The sequence below is a fragment of the Arachis ipaensis genome, chromosome B1 (assembly GCF_059453495.1).
Source record: "Arachis ipaensis isolate K30076 ecotype BB chromosome B1, ASM5945349v1, whole genome shotgun sequence".
Lineage (NCBI taxonomy): Eukaryota > Viridiplantae > Streptophyta > Magnoliopsida > Fabales > Fabaceae > Arachis > Arachis ipaensis.
Window position 1 is genome coordinate 103,633,229 of NC_142436.1, and position 19,055 is coordinate 103,652,283.

Consider the following 19,055-nt stretch of genomic DNA (forward strand, 5'->3'; position numbering starts at 1 on the left):
AGAGCTAGATTATGGTTGGATTCTCAACCCAAAGACAGCCTGAACTCTTGGGATAAGCTGGTCACGGCTTTCTTAGCCAAGTACTTTCCTCCTCAAAAGCTGAGCAAGCTTAGAGCTGATGTCCAAACCTTCAGACAGAAAGAAGGTGAATCCCTCTATGAAGCTTGGGAAAGATACAAACAGTTGACCAAAAAGTGTCCTTCTGACATGCTTTCAGAATGGACCATCCTGGATATATTCTATGATGGTTTATCTGAGCTATCAAAGATGTCACTGGACACTTCTGCAGGTGGATCCATTCACCTAAAGAAAACGCCTGCAGAAGCTCAAGAACTCATTGATATGGTTGCTAATAACCAGTTCATGTACACTTCTGAGAGGAATCCTGTGAATAATGGGACGCCTATGAAGAAGGGAGTTCTTGAAGTTGATACTCTGAATGCCATATTGGCTCAGAATAAAATATTGACTCAGCAAGTCAATATGATCTCTCAGAGTCTGCATGGAATGCAAGCTGCATCCAACAGTACTCAAGAGGAATCTTCTGAAGAAGAAGCTTATGATCCTGAGAACCCTGCAATAGCAGAGGTGAATTACTTAGGTGAACCTTATGGAAACACCTATAATCCATCATGGAGAAATCATCCGAATTTCTCATGGAAGGATCAAAAGCCTCAACAAGGCTTTAATAATGGTGGAAGAAACAGGTTTAGCAATAGCAAGCCTTTTCCATCATCCACTCAGCAACAGACAGAGAACTCTGAACAGAATGCTTCTAATTTAGCAAATTTAGTCTCTGATCTATCTAAAGCCACTGTGAGTTTCATGAATGAAACAGGGTCTTCCATTAAAAATTTGGAAGCACAAGTGGGCCAGCTGAGTAAAAGGATCACTGAAATCCCTCCTAGTACTCTCCCAAGCAATACAGAAGAGAATCCAAAGGGAGAGTGCAAGGCCATTGACATAAGCGCCATTGCCGAACCTGTGAGGAGAGGAGAGGACGTGAATCCCAAGGAGGAAGACCTCCTGGGACGTCCAGTGGTCAATAAGGAGCTTCCCTCTGAGGAACCAAAGGACTCTGAGGCTCATCTAGAGACCATAGAGATTCCATTGAACCTCCTTATGCCCTTCATGAGCTCTGATGAGTATTCCTCTTCTGAAGAGAATGAGGATGTTACTGAAGAGCAAACTGCCAAGTTTCTTGGTGCAATCATGAAGCTGAATGCCAAACTATTTGGCATTGATACTTGGGAAGTTGAACCTCCCTTGTTCATCAATGAACTAAGTGATCTGGATCAACTGACATTGCCTCAGAAGAGACAGGATCCTGGAAAGTTCATATTACCCTGTACCATAGGCACCATGATCTTTAAGGCTCTGTGTGACCTTGGTTCAGGAATAAACCTCATGCCCCTCTCTGTAATAGAGAAACTGGGAATCTATGGGGTGCAAGCTGCTAGAATCTCATTAGAGATGGCAGATAATTCAAGAAAACAGGCTTATGGACAAGTAGAGGACGTGTTAGTAAAGGTTGAAGGCCTTTACATCCCTGCTGATTTCATAGTCCTGGATACTGAAAAGGAAGAGGATGAATCCATCATCCTAGGAAGACCTTTTCTGGCCACAGCAAGAGCTGTGATTGATGTTGACAGAGGTGAAATAGTCCTTCAATGGAATGAGGACTCCCTTGTGTTTAAAACCCAAGGATCTCCCTCTGCAACCATGGAGAGCAAGCAGAAAAAGCTTCTCTCCAAGTAGAGTCAACCAGAGCCCCCACAGTCAAACTCTAAGTTTGGTGTTGGGAGGCCACAACCAAACTCTAAGTTTGGTGTTGAACTCCCATATCCAAACTCTAAGTTTGGTGTTGGAGAGTCTCAACAAAGCTCTGCACATCTGTGAGGCTCCATGAGAGCCCACTGTCAAGCTATTGACATTAAAGAAGCGCTTGTTAGGAGGCAACCCAATGTCTATCTAATTCTTATTGTTTTTCATGTTTTCTTAGGTTCATGATCATGTGGAGTCACAAAATAAATATAAAAATTGAAAACGGAATCAAAAATAGCAGAGGAAAAATCACACCGTGGAGGAGCATCTGTCTGGCGTTCAGCGCCAGAACAGAGCATGGTTCTGGCGCTGAACGCCAGAAATGGCACACAGATGGGCGCTGAACGCCCAAAATGGCCACCAACCTGGCGCTGAACGCCCAGAGTTGGGTACAAAGGCATTTTTACATGCCTAATGGGCGCAGGGATGTAAATCCTTGAACACTTCAGGATCTGTGGACCCCACAGGATCCACTCAGGATTTGTAGACCCCACAGGATCCACTCAGGATCTGTGAACCCCACAGGATCCCCACCTACCTCTACTCACTTCTTCTCACCCCTCTTTCACACAACCCCATAAACACTCTTCCCCAAAAACCCTTCACCAATCACCTCAATCTCTCTTCTCCATCACCTCTTCACCATTCACATCCATCCACTCTTCCCCATAAACCTACCTCATAAACTCCACCTACCTTCAAAATTCAAAACCAATTTCCCACCCAAACCCACCCATATGGCCGAACCTTAACCCCCCCTCCCTTCCTATATAAAGACTTCCATTCTTCATCAAATTCACACAACACATCCCTCTACACTCCTCTTGGCCGAAACCACATCTCCCTCTCCCTCTCCATATTTCTTCTTCTTCTACTTCTATTCTGTTGTTTATTGCTCGAGGGCGAGCAATATTCTAAGTTTGGTGTGGTAAAAGCATAGCTTTTTTGTTTTTCCATTACCATTGATGGCACCCAAGACCGGAGAATCCTCTAGAAGAGGGAAAGGGAAGACAAAAGCTTCCACATCTGAGTCATGGGAGATGGAAAGATTCATCTCCAAAGCCCATCAAGACCACTTCTATGATGTTGTGGCCAAGAAGAAGGTGATCCCTGAGGTCCCTTTCAAACTCAAAAGAAATGAGTATCCGGAGATCCGACATGAAATTCAAAGAAGAGGTTGGGATGTTCTAACAAATCCCATCCAACAAGTCGGCATCCTAATGGTTCAAGAGTTCTATGCCAATGCATGGATCACCAAGAACCATGATCAAAGTAAGAACCCAGATCCAAAGAACTATGTTATAATGGTTCGGGGGAAATACTTAGATTTTAGTCCGGAAAATGTGAGGGTGGCGTTCAACTTGCCAAACATGGAAGAGAACGCACGCCCCTACACAAGGAGAGTCAACTTTGATCAAAGGTTGGACCAAGTCCTTATGGACATATGTGTAGAAGGAGCTCAATGGAAGATTGACTCCAAAGGCAAGCCGGTTCAACTAAGAAGATTGGACCTCAAGCCTGTAGCTAGAGGATGGTTGGAGTTCATTCAATGCTCAATCATTCCCACTAGCAACCGGTCTGAAGTTACTATAGACCGGGCCATCATGATCCATAGCATCATGGTTGGAGAAGAGGTGGAAGTTCATGAGATTATACCTCAAGAACTCTACAAGGTGGCTGACAAGTCTTCCACTATGGCAAGGTTAGCCTTTCCTCACCTCATTTGCCACCTATGCAATTCAGCTGGGATTGACATAGAGGGAGATATCCTCATCAAAGAGGACAAGCCCATCACTAAGAAAAAGATGGAGCAAGCAAGAGAGCCCACTCATGGAGCTCAAGAGGCGTATGAAGCTCATCACCATGAGATTCCGGAAATGCCTCAAATGCACTTTCCTCCACAAAACTATTGGGAGTACATAAACACCTCCCTAGGAGAATTAAGTTCCAATATGGGACAACTAAGGGTGGAACATCAAGAGCACTCCATCATGCTTCATGAAATAAGAGAAGATCAAAAAGCAATGAGGGAGGAGCAACAAAGACAAGGAAGAGACATAGAAGAGCTCAAGGACATCATTGGTTCCTCAAGAAGGAAACGCCACCATCACTAAGGTGGATTCATTCCTTGTTCTTAATTCTTCTGTTTTTCGTTTTCTATGTCATGTGCTTATCTATGTTTGTGTCTTCATTACATGATCATTAGTAGTTAGTAACTTTGTTTTAAAGTTATGAATGTCCTATGAATCCATCACCTCTCTTAAATGAAAAAAAATGTTTTAATTCAAAAGAACAAGAAGTACATGAGTTTCAAATTCATCCTTGAACTTAGCTTAATTATATTGATGTGGTGACAATGCTTCTTGTTTTTTGAATGTATGCTTGAACAGTGCATATGTCTTTTGAAGTTGTTGTTTAAGAATGTTAAATATGTTGGCTCTTGAAAGAATGATGACTAGGAAACATGTTATTTGATAATCTGAAAAATCATAAAAATGATTCTTAAAGCAAGAAAAAGCAGCAAAGAACAAAGCTTGCAAAAAAAAATATAGGCGAAAAAAAATAGAAAGAAAAAAAGAAAAAGCAAGCAGAAAAAGCCAAAAGCTCTTAAAACCAAGAGGCAAGAGCAAAAAGCCAATAACCCTTAAAACCAAAAGGCAAGGGCAAATAAAAAGGATCCCAAGGCTTTGAGCATCAGTGGATAGGAGGGCCTAAAGGAATAAAATTCTGGTCTAAGCGGCTAAACCAAGCTGTCCCTAACCATGTGCTTGTGGCGTGTAGGTGTCAAGTTAAAACTTGAGACTGAGCGGTTAAAGTCAAGGTCCAAAGCAAAAAAAGAAGAAGAGTGTGCTTAAGAACCCTGGACACCTCTAATTGGGGACTCTAGCAAAGCTGAGTCACAATCTGAAAAGGTTCACCCAATTATGTGTAATACTGGAAAACAAAGTGCTTAGGGCCACGGCCAAGACTCATAAAGAAGCTGTGTTCAAGAATCATCATACTGAACTAGGAGAATCAATAACACTATCTGAAATCTGAGTTCCTATAGATGCCAATCATTCTGAACCTCAATGGATGAAGTGAGATGCCAAAACTATTCAAGAGGCAAAAAGCTATAAGTCCCGCTCATTTGATTGAAGCTATGTTTCACTGATAGTTTGGAATTTATAGTATATTCTCTTCTTTTTATCCTATTTGATTTTCAGTTTCTTGGGGACAAGCAACAATTTAAGTTTGGTGTTGTGATGAGCGGATAATTTATACGCTTTTTGACATTGTTTTTAGTATGTTTTTAGTAGGATCTAGTTACTTTTAGGGATATTTTCATTAGTTTTTATGTTAAATTCACATTTCTGGACTTTACTATGAGTTTGTGTATTTTTCTGTGATTTCAGGTATTTTCTGGCTGAAATTGAGGGACTTGAGCAGAAATCAGATTCAGAGGTTGAAAAAGGACTGCTGATGCTGTTGGATTCTGACCTCCCTGCACACAAAGTGGATTTTCGGGAGCTACAGAACTCAAAATGGCGCGCTTCCAATTGCGTTGGAAAGTAGACATCCAGGGCTTTCCAGCAATATATAATAATCCATACTTTGGCCAAGAATAGACGACGTAAACTGGCGTTCAACGCCAGCCTTCTACCCAAATCTGGCGTCCAGCGCCAGAAAAGGATCCAAAACCAGAGTTGAACGCCAGAAATGGATCAAAACCTGGCGTTCAACTCCACAAATGGCCTCTGCACGTACAACACTCAGGCTCAGCCCAAACACACACCAAGTGGGCCCAGGAAGTGGATTTATGCATCAATTACTTACTCATGTAAACCCTAGTAGCTAGTTTATTATAAATAGGACCTTTTACTATTGTATTAGGCATCTTTTGATCATCTTAGGATCTTAGGATCATCTTTGAATGCATTGTTCTTAGACCATGGGGGCTGGCCATCTCGGCCATGCCTGGACCTTCACTTATGTACTTTTAACGGTAGAGTTTCTACACTCCATATATTAAGGTGTGGAGCTCTGCTGTTCCTCAAAGATTAATGCAAAGTACTACTGTTTTCTATTCAATTCTTCTTATTTCACTTCTAAGATATCCATTCGCACCCAAGAACGTGATGAAGGTGATGATTATGTGTGACGCTCATCATCCTTCTCCCTTAGGAACACGAGCCTGACAAACACTTCTGTTCTACATGAAATAAGCTAGAATGAATATCTCTTAGATCTCCTAACCAGAATCTTCGTGGCGTACGCTAGAATGATGGCGGCATTCAAGAGAATCCGGAAAGTCTAAACCTTGTCTGTGGTATTCCGAGTAGGATTCAATGATTGAATGACTGTGACGAGCTCCTAACTCGCGATTACAGGGCGTTAGTGACAGACGCAAAAGGATAGTAAATCCTATTCCAGCATGATCGAGAACCGACAGATGAATAGCCGTGCCGTGACAGGGTGCCTGAGCATATTATTCACTGAGAGGATAAGATGAAGCCATTGACAAGGGTGATGCCTCCAAACGATTAGCCGTGCCGTGACAGGGCATTGGATCATTTTCCCGAGAGATGACCGAAAGTAGCCATTGACAGTGGTGATGTATCACATAAAGCCAGCCATGGAAAGGAGTGAGACTGATTGGAAGAAGATAGCAGGAAAGCAGAGGTTCAGAGGAACTAAAAGCATCTCCATTCGCTTATCTGAAATTCCTACCAATGATTTACATAAGTATTTCTATCCCTTCTTTTATTTATTATTCGAAAACACCATTATTATTTTATATCCGCCTGACTGAGATTTACAAGGTGACCATAGCTTGCTTCATACCAACAATCTCCGTGGGATTCGACCCTTACTCACGTAAGGTATTACTTGGACGACCCAGTGCACTTGCTGGTTAGTTGTATTGAAGTTGTGAACCATGGTATTGGCACCATGTTCTTGGCGCCATTGCCAGGGAGAGAAAGAGCCATGAATTTTACATAATTAAAGTGTAATCACGATTACGCGTACCAAGTTGCTCACATTGCCAGGGATTGTTCGAGCCTAGACATCACAATTTCGTGCACCAACTGCACTGCATTCTTCAGTGAGGAGAACTCTTTCAGTTTCTCTCCAATCCTTCTTATGACTCAAGATCTCTTTCATGAACTTGGCATAAGAAAGTATTTGCTCAAGTGCCTCTGCAAACAGAATCTTTATTTCAAGAGTCCTGAGATAGTCTGCAAAGCGAGCAAATTGCTTATCCTGCTCCTCTTGGCGGAGTTTTTGAGGATAAGGTATCTTGGCTTTGTATTCCTCAACCTTAGTTGCTGCAGGTTTATTACCTACAGAGGTAGTTGGAGGAGCCTTTTTAGAAGGGTTGCTATCAGCACTTGTGTGTGTCTGATCCTTCACTGGCATTTGGATGCCAGGGTTAGAAGCTTGATTGGCGTTGGACGCCAGCTTCTTACCTGTTCCTGGCATTTGAACGCCAGAAATGAGCTTCCATTGGGCGTTTAACGCCAGCTCCTTGCTTGTTTCTGGCGTTTAAACGCCAGAATTGTTCCTCTCTGGGCTCTTACTGTCCTCAGAGGGATTCTGGAGGACCAAGTTCAGTAGACACGGCTTTGGCTTCTTCTTTTATGGAGGACCCGTTGCTTATGTACAGATGCTGGTTTCTAGCAACTATATCAATAACCTCTTGAGACTCTTCAATAGTTTTCCTCATGTGTATAGATCCACCAGCTGAGTGGTCTAGGGACATCTGAGCTCCTTCTGTAAACCAATAGTAGAAGATGTCTAACTGCACCCACTCTAAAAACATTTAAGAGGGACATTTCCTTAGCATCCCTCTGTACCTCTCCCAGGCATTATAAAGGGATTCATCATCCTCTTGTTTAAAGCCTTGGATATCCAACCTTAGCTGTGTCATCCTTTTTGGAGGGAAATATTGATTCAGAAATTTGTCTGATAACTGTTTCTATGTCCTTATGCTTGCTGTGGGTTGGTTATTTAACCACCTTTTGGCATGATCTTTTACAGCAAATGGAAACAGTAACAGCCTGTATACATCCTGATCTACCTCCTTGTCACGTACTGTGTCAGCAATTTGCAAGAATTGTGCCAGAAACTCAGTAGGTTCTTCCTGTGGAAGACTGGAATACTGGTAGTTTTGCTGCACCATGACAATGAGCTGAGGATTTAGCTCAAAACTACCTGCTTTGATGGGGGGTATACAGATACTACTCCCATATGCAGCAGTAGTGGGATTAGCATATGATCCCAGAGTCCTTCTGGACAGTTCATTTCCACTTAGATCCATGATGGATAAAATGGAATTGATATGAATTGCAAAGAAAATATATTTTTGTTTTTATTTTATTGAAGTAGAACAAACCAAATTATTAAGAGAAATAAAAATAATAAGATAAAATAAAATATAATAATTTGAAATTAAGATGTAAATTTCAAAAATCAGAAATAAATTTGAAAATGAAAAGGATTGCTTGATTAAGAAGAATTGAAAAACTTTGGATATGATTTTTGAAAAAGATTTTGAATTTTGAAATTTTAAAACTATAATAGAAAAAAACTTAAAAATTTTAAAATAGAAATTTGAATTTTTGAATGATATTTTCGAAAAAAATGAAGGAAGAGAAAGTGGTTAGGAAGTTTTGAAAAAAAAAATTGATTGAGAAGATATGATTGAAAAACAATTTAAAAAGATTTGTCTTTTTTTTTAAATTGATGACTAAAATAATGCAAAATTTTCGAAAATTATGAGTGTAATGAGGAAAAGATATCGTTTTTTATTTTTGAATCTTAATGAGGAAAGAGAAAAACAACAAAAAGACACAAAATTTAAAATTTTTAGATCTAATGCTCCTTATTTTCGAAAATTTTGGAGGGAAAACACCAAGCAACACCAAACTTAAAAATTTTAAGATCAAGACACAAGGAAGTCTCAAGAATACTTTGAAGACTTACAATAACAACAAGAACATGAAGATAGAACACCAAACTTAAAATTTTTAGAAAACTAAAATAAAATTTTCAAAAACTAAAGAAAAATTAACAAGAAAATACCAAACTTAAAGTTTGGCACAAGATTTAATCAAAGAAAAATTATTTTAAAAATTTTTTTTTAAAAAAAGATAGCCAATTACCAAGAACATAAGCACAACGCTCTAGCCAATTGAGCTATAAATTTAACGTGTTTTAATAAGGTATCTAATAAATAAAAATTTTTTGAAAACTGATATTTTGAAAAAGCACATGAAAAATAAGAAAAGACACAGAACAAGAACTTGAAGATTAAGAAAGAACAATGAACACAAATTCGAAAATTTAAAAGAAAATAAAAACATGCAATTGACACCAAACTTAAAATATGAAACTAAACTCAAACAGAAAAACTCAATTATTAGTTTATAAAAATTTTCGAAATAAATTAAAAAGAGAGAATAAGGATTTAAAAAAAATTCAACCAAAAACAATAATAGAAGACTCTAAACCAAAAAGAAAAAATTTTCCTAATCTAAGCAACAAAATAAACCGTCAGTTGTCCAAACTCGATCAATCCCCGACAACGGCGCCAAAAACTTGGTGCACGAATTGTAAACCACACTTTTCACAACTCGTACCACTAACCAGCAAGTGCACTGGGTCGTCCAAATAATACCTTACGTGAGTAAGGGTCGAATCCCACGGAGATTGTTGGCTTGAAGCAATCTATGGTTACCTCGTAAATCTTAGTCAGGAGATTAATTATGATTATCAGTTTGAATTGCGAAAAATAAAAGAGCATGAAATAAATACTTGTTATGCAGTAATGGAGAATATGTTCGAGTTTTGGAGATGCTTTGTCTTCTGAATCTCTGCTTTCCCCCTGTCTTCTTCTTCACGCACGCAAGGTTCCTCCTATGGTAAGCTGTGTGTTGGTGGATCACCGTTGTCAATGGCTACCATCCGTCCTCTCAGTGAAAATGGTCCAGGTGCGCTGTCACCGCACGGCTAATCATCTGTCAGTTCTCACTCATGCTGGAATAGGATCCATTGATCCTTTTCATCTATCACTACACCTAACCCTTGTGAGTTTGAAGCTCGTCACAATCATTCAATCCCTGAATCCTTCTCGGAATACCACAAACAAGGTTTAGACTTTCCGGACTCTCAAGAATGCTGCCAATGCATTCTAGCTTATACCACGAAGATTCTGATTAAGGAATCTAAGAGATACTCATTCAATCGAATGTAGAATGGGAGTGGTTGTCAGGCACGCGTTCATAGATTGAGAATGGTGATGAGTGTCACGGATCATCACATTCATCATATTGAAGTGCGAATGAACATCTTAGATAGAAACAAGCGTGTTTAATTAAAAAACAGAAATAATTGCATTAATTCATCGAGACACAGCAGAGCTCCTCACCCCCGACAATGGAGTTTAGAGACTCATGCCATCAAAGAGTACAAAGTTCAGGTCTAAAAATGTCATGAGGTACCAAATAAATCTCTAAAAGTTGTTTAAATACTAAACTAGTAACCTAGGTTTACAGAAAATGAGTAAACTAAGATAGATAGTGGAGAAATCCACTTATGGGGCCCACTTGGTGTGTGCTGGGGCTGAGACTTGAGCTTTTCATGTGCCTAGGCTATTTCTGGAGTTAAACGCCAGGTTGTAACCTATTTTGGGCGTTTAACTCCAACTTGTAACCCGTTTCTGGCGTTTAACGCCAGAATGCAGCATGGAACTGGCGTTGAACGCCAGTTTAAGTCATTTATCCTTGAGCAAAGTATGAACTATTATATATTGCTGGAAAGCCCTGGATGTCTATTTTCCAACGCAATTGAGAGCGCGCCATTTGGACTCTTGTAGCTCCAGAAAATCTATTTTGAGTGCAGGGAGGTCAGAATCCAACAGCATCAGCAGTCCTTTTTCAGCCTGAATCAGATTTTTGCTCAGCTCCCTCAATTTAGTCAGAAATTACCTGAAATCATAGAAAAACACACAAACTCATAGTAAAGTCCAGAAATGTGATTTTTATTTAAAAACTAATAAAAAATATAATAAAAAGTGACTAAAACATATTAAAAACTACCTAAAAATAATGCCAAAAAGCGTATAAATTATCCGCTCATCAGCTACATAGGGAGGCATGCATCTTCTCCAGAACCTCAGCAAAAGGAATATTAATTTGTATCTTTTTAAATATTTCCAAGAACTGAGAGATTTGCTCATCCTTGGTCTCCTCTCGTGGCTTCTGAGGTTGTGGTACTCCAGGCTCTTGAATGGGCTCCCTAGGTGGGGCGTGTGACAATGCAGATCTAGCCTTTTTTAGAGTCTCTTTCTCCTCTAACTCCTTAACAGTTGGAGTCTTCTTCCTCAACATGGGGTCATTGGCCATTATGAGAGCTTTATACTCTTCTCTTGGATTTACCTATGTGTCACCAGGAAGAGTGTTAGGTGGTCTCTCAGGTATTCTCTTACTCAACTGTTCTACTTGTACTTTCAAATTCTAAATGGAGGCTCTAGTCTCCTGCATAAAGCTATGAGTGCTCTTTGAAAGTTCTGCAGCTAGAGTGGCTAAGTCAGGAGTATTCTGAGGTTAAGTGGATGCCTGCTGTTATTGAGGAGCTTGAAATTGGCGGTTGTTGGAATTATTGAACTTGTTTTGATTGAAACCGCCTTGAGAGCTGTTGTTGAAGTTCTGCTGAGGACTCTAGGGTTGCTCTTTCCACCCAAAGTTAGGGTGATTCCTCTATCTCTGATTGAATGTATTCAAATAGGGATTATTATTGGGATTTCCAGAGGAATTTCCCATGTAGTTTACTTGCTCAGGAGTGGTTTGAGCACAATTAAGTTCTCCCCTTGGTTGAAGCCTCCGCTCATGTCATAGGATGTATCTTAGGTACTAACAGGTGAGACTTGCATCCCACTCAAATTCTGAGAAATCATACTGAACTACTGTGACATGATCTTGTTCTGGGCTAGAATGGCATCCAGGGTGTCCACCTCTACAACTCCTTTATTCACAGGGTTACCTGAACTCAATGAGCCCATTAGCCTCTTCAGGCATCTTCTTCATGTGCAAGGAATCTCCTGCGGAGTTGTTCAGAGACATCTTAGCCATCTCAGAGAGGCAATCATAGAAAATTTGTAGCCTGGTCCATTCTGAGAACACGTCTGGAGGACACTTCCTGATCATCTGCTTGTATTTTTTTCCAGGCTTCATAAAGGGATTATCCATCTTTCTGCCTGAAGTTCTGAACATTCACCCTCACCTTAGTTAGCTTCTATGGTTGGAAAAACTTGGTCAAGAATCTATTGACCATCTTATCCTATTTCTCCAGGCTCTCCCTTGGCTGAGTTTCTAGCCAATGCTTTGCTCTGTCCCTCATATCAAATGGGAAGAGCATGAGCTTGTAGGCATCACGATTCACTCTGTTAGTCTTCACAATGTCACCGATCTACAGGAAGTTAGAGATAAACAATTTCGGGTCTTCCTGTGGGAGTCCATGAAACTAACAATTTTGTTGCACCAGAATGATCAACTGTGGCTTCATCTCAAAATTATTAGCACCAATAGCAGGTACTGAAATACTGCGCCCATAAAAGTCAGGAGTGCGGATAGTATAGGAGCTCAGAGTCCTCCTAGCTTTCTCATTACCATTCGGATTCCCTCCATTAGGATCCATGGTGAGCTCTTTAGCTTCCTTCTCAAAAGTATCTCTGAGATTCTCTCCGGATTTGTAAGCTCTCGCATGTTGCAAACACTGCCTCAAGGTCCTCCCAAGTTAACGAACAAATTCAAGAAGGGGTTTCTTGTCCCTGTTCCTGCTCACAAACAAACAGAAAATAAAGAAAAATGGGAATCTCTATGTCAGAGTATAGAGAACTCCCAGTGAGATATCTTATGTAAAAAGAAATAAGATAAAATGAAGCAATTAAATAACTAAAAATTTTCAAAAAATAAGAAAGAACAATAACCTAAAATTTTTGAAAACTAAACAAAGAAGGATACTAAAAGAAAAAAATTACAAAAACTAGGAAAGGAAAAATAACTAACAGGACACCAAACTTAAAATAAAAAATTAAGGGGAAATAAATAAGACCTAATTCGAAAGTTAAAAGAAAAATAAATAAATAAACTAATAAAATACCTAATCTAAGCAACCAGACAACTGGTAGGTGTCAATTATCATCAGTCCCCGGCAACAGAGACAAAAATTTGGTGCGGATTTTCGGATTATCCACAGCTGAACTGGCAAGTACACCGGGTCATCCAAGTAATACCTCAGGTGAGTGAGGGTCGATCCCATGAGGACTAAGGAACAGAGCAACAATGGTTAAATGATTTACTTAGTTAGGCAACAGAAAAGTTGATTTGGTGGTTGAAATTGCATAAAATAATAAATCAAAGAGTAAACAAAGAATTAAGATGTTTGGTGTAAAAACAGTGAGAGAAAACAGTAAAAGTATCTGAGATGTTTACTTTTCCGGATTAAAACTTCTTACCAACTATTTTAACATTGCATTATTCATTTAGGAGGAATTTACTTTCAAGCTGTATTCAAGTGTAAGACCTCTTCCAAGGGTCACAAGAACGCATATAGAATAAGGGTCATACTTTCGTTCCACCCAGATTCATAAAATTAAGTACGAAAGTAATCCTTGAAATTGAATTAGTGCATCAATTAAAATAGAAAAGCAATAATCTCAATTCATAGAAATAAATAGAGCTCCTAACCTTAACTAAAAGGTTTAGTGACTCATGACTTATAGAGAAAAACTAGGGTTCTGAAAAGAGCGCCAAAACCAAAAGGGTTTGAATCATTATAAAGGGAGAATCTTTTTCCTTTTATATCTAACCTAATTTGGTTTGAAAAAAAAATAATTAATTCTAAAACTAAAAGATATTTCTTGTATTCAAAAATTAAAAAAATAAAATAAAAGATGACAACTGAAAGTTAAATCCACTAAAGATGCTCCAAGAGAGTGGATTCAGGCTGGGCTGCCTAGCACTAAATGCCAGTTGGGCATTTAGCTCCCGTAAAGAGCAGAGATCCTTCTGTTTTGTGCGTGTTGCTGGAGCTAAACGTCATCTTGGGATTTAGCGCCCAAGAGGGTGCTGCCAACTTCTCTGTTTCTACTCAAAACTCTGCTAAATTGCTCTGAATTTCACCTAAAATCATAAAAATATAAAATAACTCAAAGTAGCATCCAAAGAGGATTTTTGTACCAAAATAATATAAAACTTAATGAATTCTAACTGAAAACAACTATAAAATATATGGAAAAAGGGTACAAGATTCTCACACATTTGTAATCTTTTCTTTTCTTAGCTTCTTGGGTGCTTTCACTATTAGTTAAAAGCTTCGACTCTAAATGATTTGTTTTCAAGTATTACCACTTGATACATAAGCAGCATAAGCATGAAACTAGAGGATTCTTTAAGCTCATTTGTTTCTTTTCTTTACTCTCTAATCATTGATGCTTAGAGCCTTGAGCTTTGAGGGAGTGCGTTGCACTTGAGCCTAGCCTTGACTCTAAGTGTTTTGTTTTCAATATTTTTACTTGATACATAAACACCACAAGTACTTGACTAATAAATTATCGTTAGTACTCAAAGCCTTCAACTTTCTCATACTTCCCTTTTTCTTTACTTGATTTAATTGATTTGCTTCTTCAAGGTTTTCAGAATTTCAAAGATTTCATAAATGTTCCAGATGAAAGCTTGATGCCAAGGCATCATAGGCTAGTTTCACTAGCATTTTTCTGTTAGTTTTAGTTGTTTTATGCATTTTCTTGAGCTTAAAGTAACCAAAAATGGTTAAATGAAGAACAAAGCAATGAACCATCCAAACAATATGATTTTGATGCAAATTCCATAAGTTTTAGTTATATTACTTAAATGCTATGAATGGAAGATTTCTCATGAAATTTTGCAAGACTTTGATGCAATTGTTTGGATGATTTCAGGGAAGAAGAGGCTAAGCAAGGAAGCAACAAAATCAATAAAGGAAGCTTGAATATCACATGTGGAGTTTAAGTTCCAGTTTAAGCCTAAACTGGAGCTTAAACGCCAAAATCATGAAGGATAAGAAATGCTGGGATTGAAGTTTAACCTCCAGTTTGACCTCAAACTGGAGGTTAAACGCCAGAATGAAAAGCCTCACTTAAGGAGCATTCCACGTTTAACCTCCAGTTTGACCTCAAACTGGAGGTTAAACGCCAGAATGAGTATGCCACCCAGGGAGGAGTTCCACGTTTAACCTCCAGTTTGACCTCAAACTGGAGGTTAAACGCCAGAACCAGGAAGAGTACCAGGGAGCCATTCCACGTTTAAGCTCCAGTTTGACCTCAAACTGGAGCTTAAACGTGTTCGACAGCTTTTCTACTCCAGGGTTGCTCTCTCCATTTCCACGTTTAACCTCCAGTTTGACCTCAAACTGGAGGTTAAACGTGTTCGACACCTCCAGGGCTACCATTCTAAGCTTCCACGTTTAACCTCCAGTTTGACCTCAAACTGGAGGTTAAACGTGTTCGACCTCCAGTATGCCTCCACCCTTTTCCACGTTTAACCTCCAGTTTGACCTCAAACTGGAGGTTAAACGTGTTCGACCTCCAGGGCTGCCCTTCCTACTCCACGTTTAAGCTTCAGTTTAACCTTAAACTGAAGCTTAAACGTGTTCGACTACATGACTCTCCAGGGCTACCTTCTTCCATTTCCACGTTTAAGCTTCAGTTTAACCTTAAACTGAAGCTTAAACGTGCTTCTACAAAAGGCCTCACTGGAAGTGTCTGGCGTTTAAGCTGCAGTTTAAGCTTAAACTACAACTTAAACGCCACTCTTGGAAAAGGTTTCTGGGCCAAAAATATTGTGATTTAAGTTAGTCTTTGAGCACAAAGATTAACTTAAACTTACTTTGGTATGAAACCCAATTGAATATCATGGTTTATGGGATTGGGCCTGAAGGATTGATGAGTTTGAAATCTCAATTTATTGAGTCATGTGTCATTATTTGATTATCACTAAGTTGGCTCAATAAATGTTACAGGATTTGGATCAACAACCTCATCAAGATTATGGATCATAAACCCAAGGCAAAAGGAAAGCAAGGAGAGGCCTCAAAGCCCAAGAAGCACAACTGAAGCTCAATATAGAAAGTGTATAAATAGGATAGAAGTTAAGTTAGAGGGGACTTTTACTTTCACTTTTAGCTAGTTTCCCTTTTCTTTGTAATTGAATTCAGAGCTATGATTCACTAAACCCCCTTTCATTGGGTTAGGGAGCTCTATTGTAATTCAATGAATCAATAATAGTTTATCTTCTTCTTCAATCTTTTCTCTTGAATTTTGTTAGAAAGCTTCTCGATCTAATTCCATTGAGTAGTTGTCTTGGGAAAGAAACTACCCATACTTGGAATCCTTCGGAGCCTTGGGAAAGGAATGGAGGATTCATGCTAGAGAAGCTTTCTCACAGTGAATTGGATTGGGGTTTGGATGGATATTGTGACATGTAATCCTACCAAATTGTGGTTCATGAAATTGTGTGGTATAATCAGTGATCAAGCATCATCTCTTCTTATGAACATTTAAACCAAGGGATTGGGAATTTGTTTGTTTTTAGAGAGAATTGGTGAGCCAAGGGATTGGGATCCAATCATATAAGATTGCCAAGCAAAATTCAATGAATGCATTGGTTGAGGAAGAGATATACATGTTTTGATTCGGAGATTTCAATATCTCCTAAACCCAATGAATTCCCCATTTCTGATTTCCACTTTCTCTTTACATTCTGCAACTCAATTCATGCAACACCCCCATTCCCTTTTAATTTCAGCAATTTAGTTTCTGCTCTTTAATTCATTGCAATTTAAGATTCCGCCATTTCAATTCCTTGTCATTTACTTTTCCCGCCAATTTTACATTCAGCAATACTCATCTCAATCTTGATTCCGCTCAACTAGAACACACTTCTAATCCGAATTGCTCACTCAACCAATCCTTGTGGGATTCGACCTCACTCTATTGTGAGTTTTTACTTGACGATAACCGGTGCACTTGCCGGAAGGAATTTTGCCGATCGTGCAATTTCCTAAATCGTAGCATAACTAGATTATGCGCATCAAGTTTATGGCGCCGTTGCCGGGGATTGGTTTTCGATTGACAATTCTCAAATTGGAAGCTAACTAGATTGAGCAATTTTCTCTTGCTTTGTTAATTCTGTCCAAGATACTTGTTGAATTTTAATTTCTGCACTTGGTTACATGCTTTCCTTCTTTATGCCTTTAAATTCATGCAACTAACTCACTGACTCACTAACTGTTTGAATTAATTCCTCAATTGAGTTAACCATACTCTTCCATTAACCAAGAGTATTTCACTTGTTTGTGTTTGATCTGTGTTCTTGTATGACAGGTAGGAGAGGAGAGACATCAACTCCTCCATATACCGAACCAGAGAGGACCCTTCATAGACTTAGAAGGGAAGCAAGAGGGAAGAGAGTAGTGGGAGAAGAGGAATCTGAAGGAGAATCTGAGGACAATTTTGAGGAAGCTTTAGATCTCAACATGGATAGAGAAGTTCACAACCATGAGAGAGCTGATGGAAACGATGCCATCCCTGAGAGGAGGGTTCTTAGTTCATACATAAACCCAACCTCTGGGAATTGTGGTAGTAGCATCCAGAAACCACCCATTCAGGCCAACAATTTTGAGCTCAAGCCACAGCTAATATCACTTGTGGAAAATCATTGTTCCTTTGGAGGAAGTGCTAATGAAGACCCAAACCAACATCTCACAAAATTCCTGAGAATTTGTGACACTGTGAAGTCCAATGGAGTCCAGGAAGATGCCTATAAACTGCTTTTGTTCCCATTTTCACTTAGGGACAAAGCAGCTAAGTGGCTGGAATCATTCCCAAGGGGGAGTCTAACAACATGGGATGAGGTGGAAAGCAAGTTTCTGGCACGTTTCTACCCTCCACAAAAGGTCAATAGGCTTCGATCTGAGGTTCAGACTTTTAGACAACAAGATGGTGAAACTCTCTACGAGGCATGGGAGAGATTCAAGGACTTGACAAGGAAATGCCCACCAAACATGTTCCATGATTGGGTGCAACTGCACATCTTCTATGATGGGCTCTCTTATGAATCAAGGAAGGCTGTAGACCATTCATCAGGAGGTTCATTGAACAGGAAAAAGACTGTGGAAGAAGCCATTGAAGTGATCGAGACAGTGGCTGAGAATGAGTACTACTATGCATCAGAAAGGCACAACACTAAGGGAGTCATGGAGCTGAACCATGTTGATACAATTCTAGCCCAAAACAAGGTGTTTGCCAAGCAACTAGCAGAGCTTACCAGGCAAATAGAAACAAAGCAAGTGGCTGCAATACACACACAAGATCAAGAGGAAGTAGGCATTGAAGGAGGTGATTGGGATGAGGCTAACTATGTGGGAAACCAACAAAGGCAATCATATGATCCACATTCCAACACTTACAACCCAGGCTGGAGAAACCACCCAAACTTTGGGTGGGGAAACCAACAAACCCAACCACAAAACCACAAACCTTACAACCACAATCAACATAACAATTCCACATACCAAAACTCCAACCAAAGATCATACCAAGCCACACAAAACACTTACCCCCAACCATCATATCATGGCCAAAATAATCAACATACCCAACCTAATCCGAACCAACAATTTCAAGATCAATTAAACCGGATAGAAGGAATGCTTGCAATCATGAGCCAAGACATAATTGAATTGAAAGCTTTTAAGGAAGAAGTAAATTCTAACTTGCAAAACCAAGGAGCTGCCATCCAGAAGCTAGAAAATCAAATTTTGTATTTGACTAAGCAAGCCCCTGGGACAAGCGGTTCTCATGCTGCCAAGGCTATAGCAAGGGAAGAATGTAAGGCCATAACCCTCAGAAGTGGAAAGAATCTAAAGGAGATCTCAAGGGAAACCACAGAGGATGAAGCAAAGGAAAATGTGAAAGACAAAGAACAAGGACAATCTTTTACACCGTTTGCAACAAAAGAAAAAGAAAAAGAGGTCCTGAAGCCTTACACACCAAAAGCACCTTATCCTCAACGTTTGATGAAAAGTGAAAAGGATGGCCAATTCTCCAGGTTCTTGGAGATTTTCAAGAAGCTTCAAATCAACATTCCCTTTGCTGAGGCAATAGAGCAAATGCCACTCTATGCAAAATTCTTAAAAGAATTAATGACCAA

At 39.5% G+C, this 19,055-nt stretch overlaps 2 non-coding genes across 2 annotated transcripts; both read right to left on the bottom strand.

Annotated features, from left to right (window-relative positions):
* Positions 1-105: 105 nt before the first annotated feature.
* Positions 106-213, bottom strand: LOC148577725 (small nucleolar RNA R71). The gene has a single exon (XR_015903396.1). It is a non-coding gene; the product is annotated as a small nucleolar RNA R71 (small nucleolar RNA).
* A 17,592-nt stretch (positions 214-17,805) lies between these two features.
* Positions 17,806-17,909, bottom strand: LOC148577726 (small nucleolar RNA R71). Its single transcript, XR_015904354.1, has one exon. It is a non-coding gene; the product is annotated as a small nucleolar RNA R71 (small nucleolar RNA).
* Between the last annotated feature and the right edge of the window lie 1,146 nt (positions 17,910-19,055).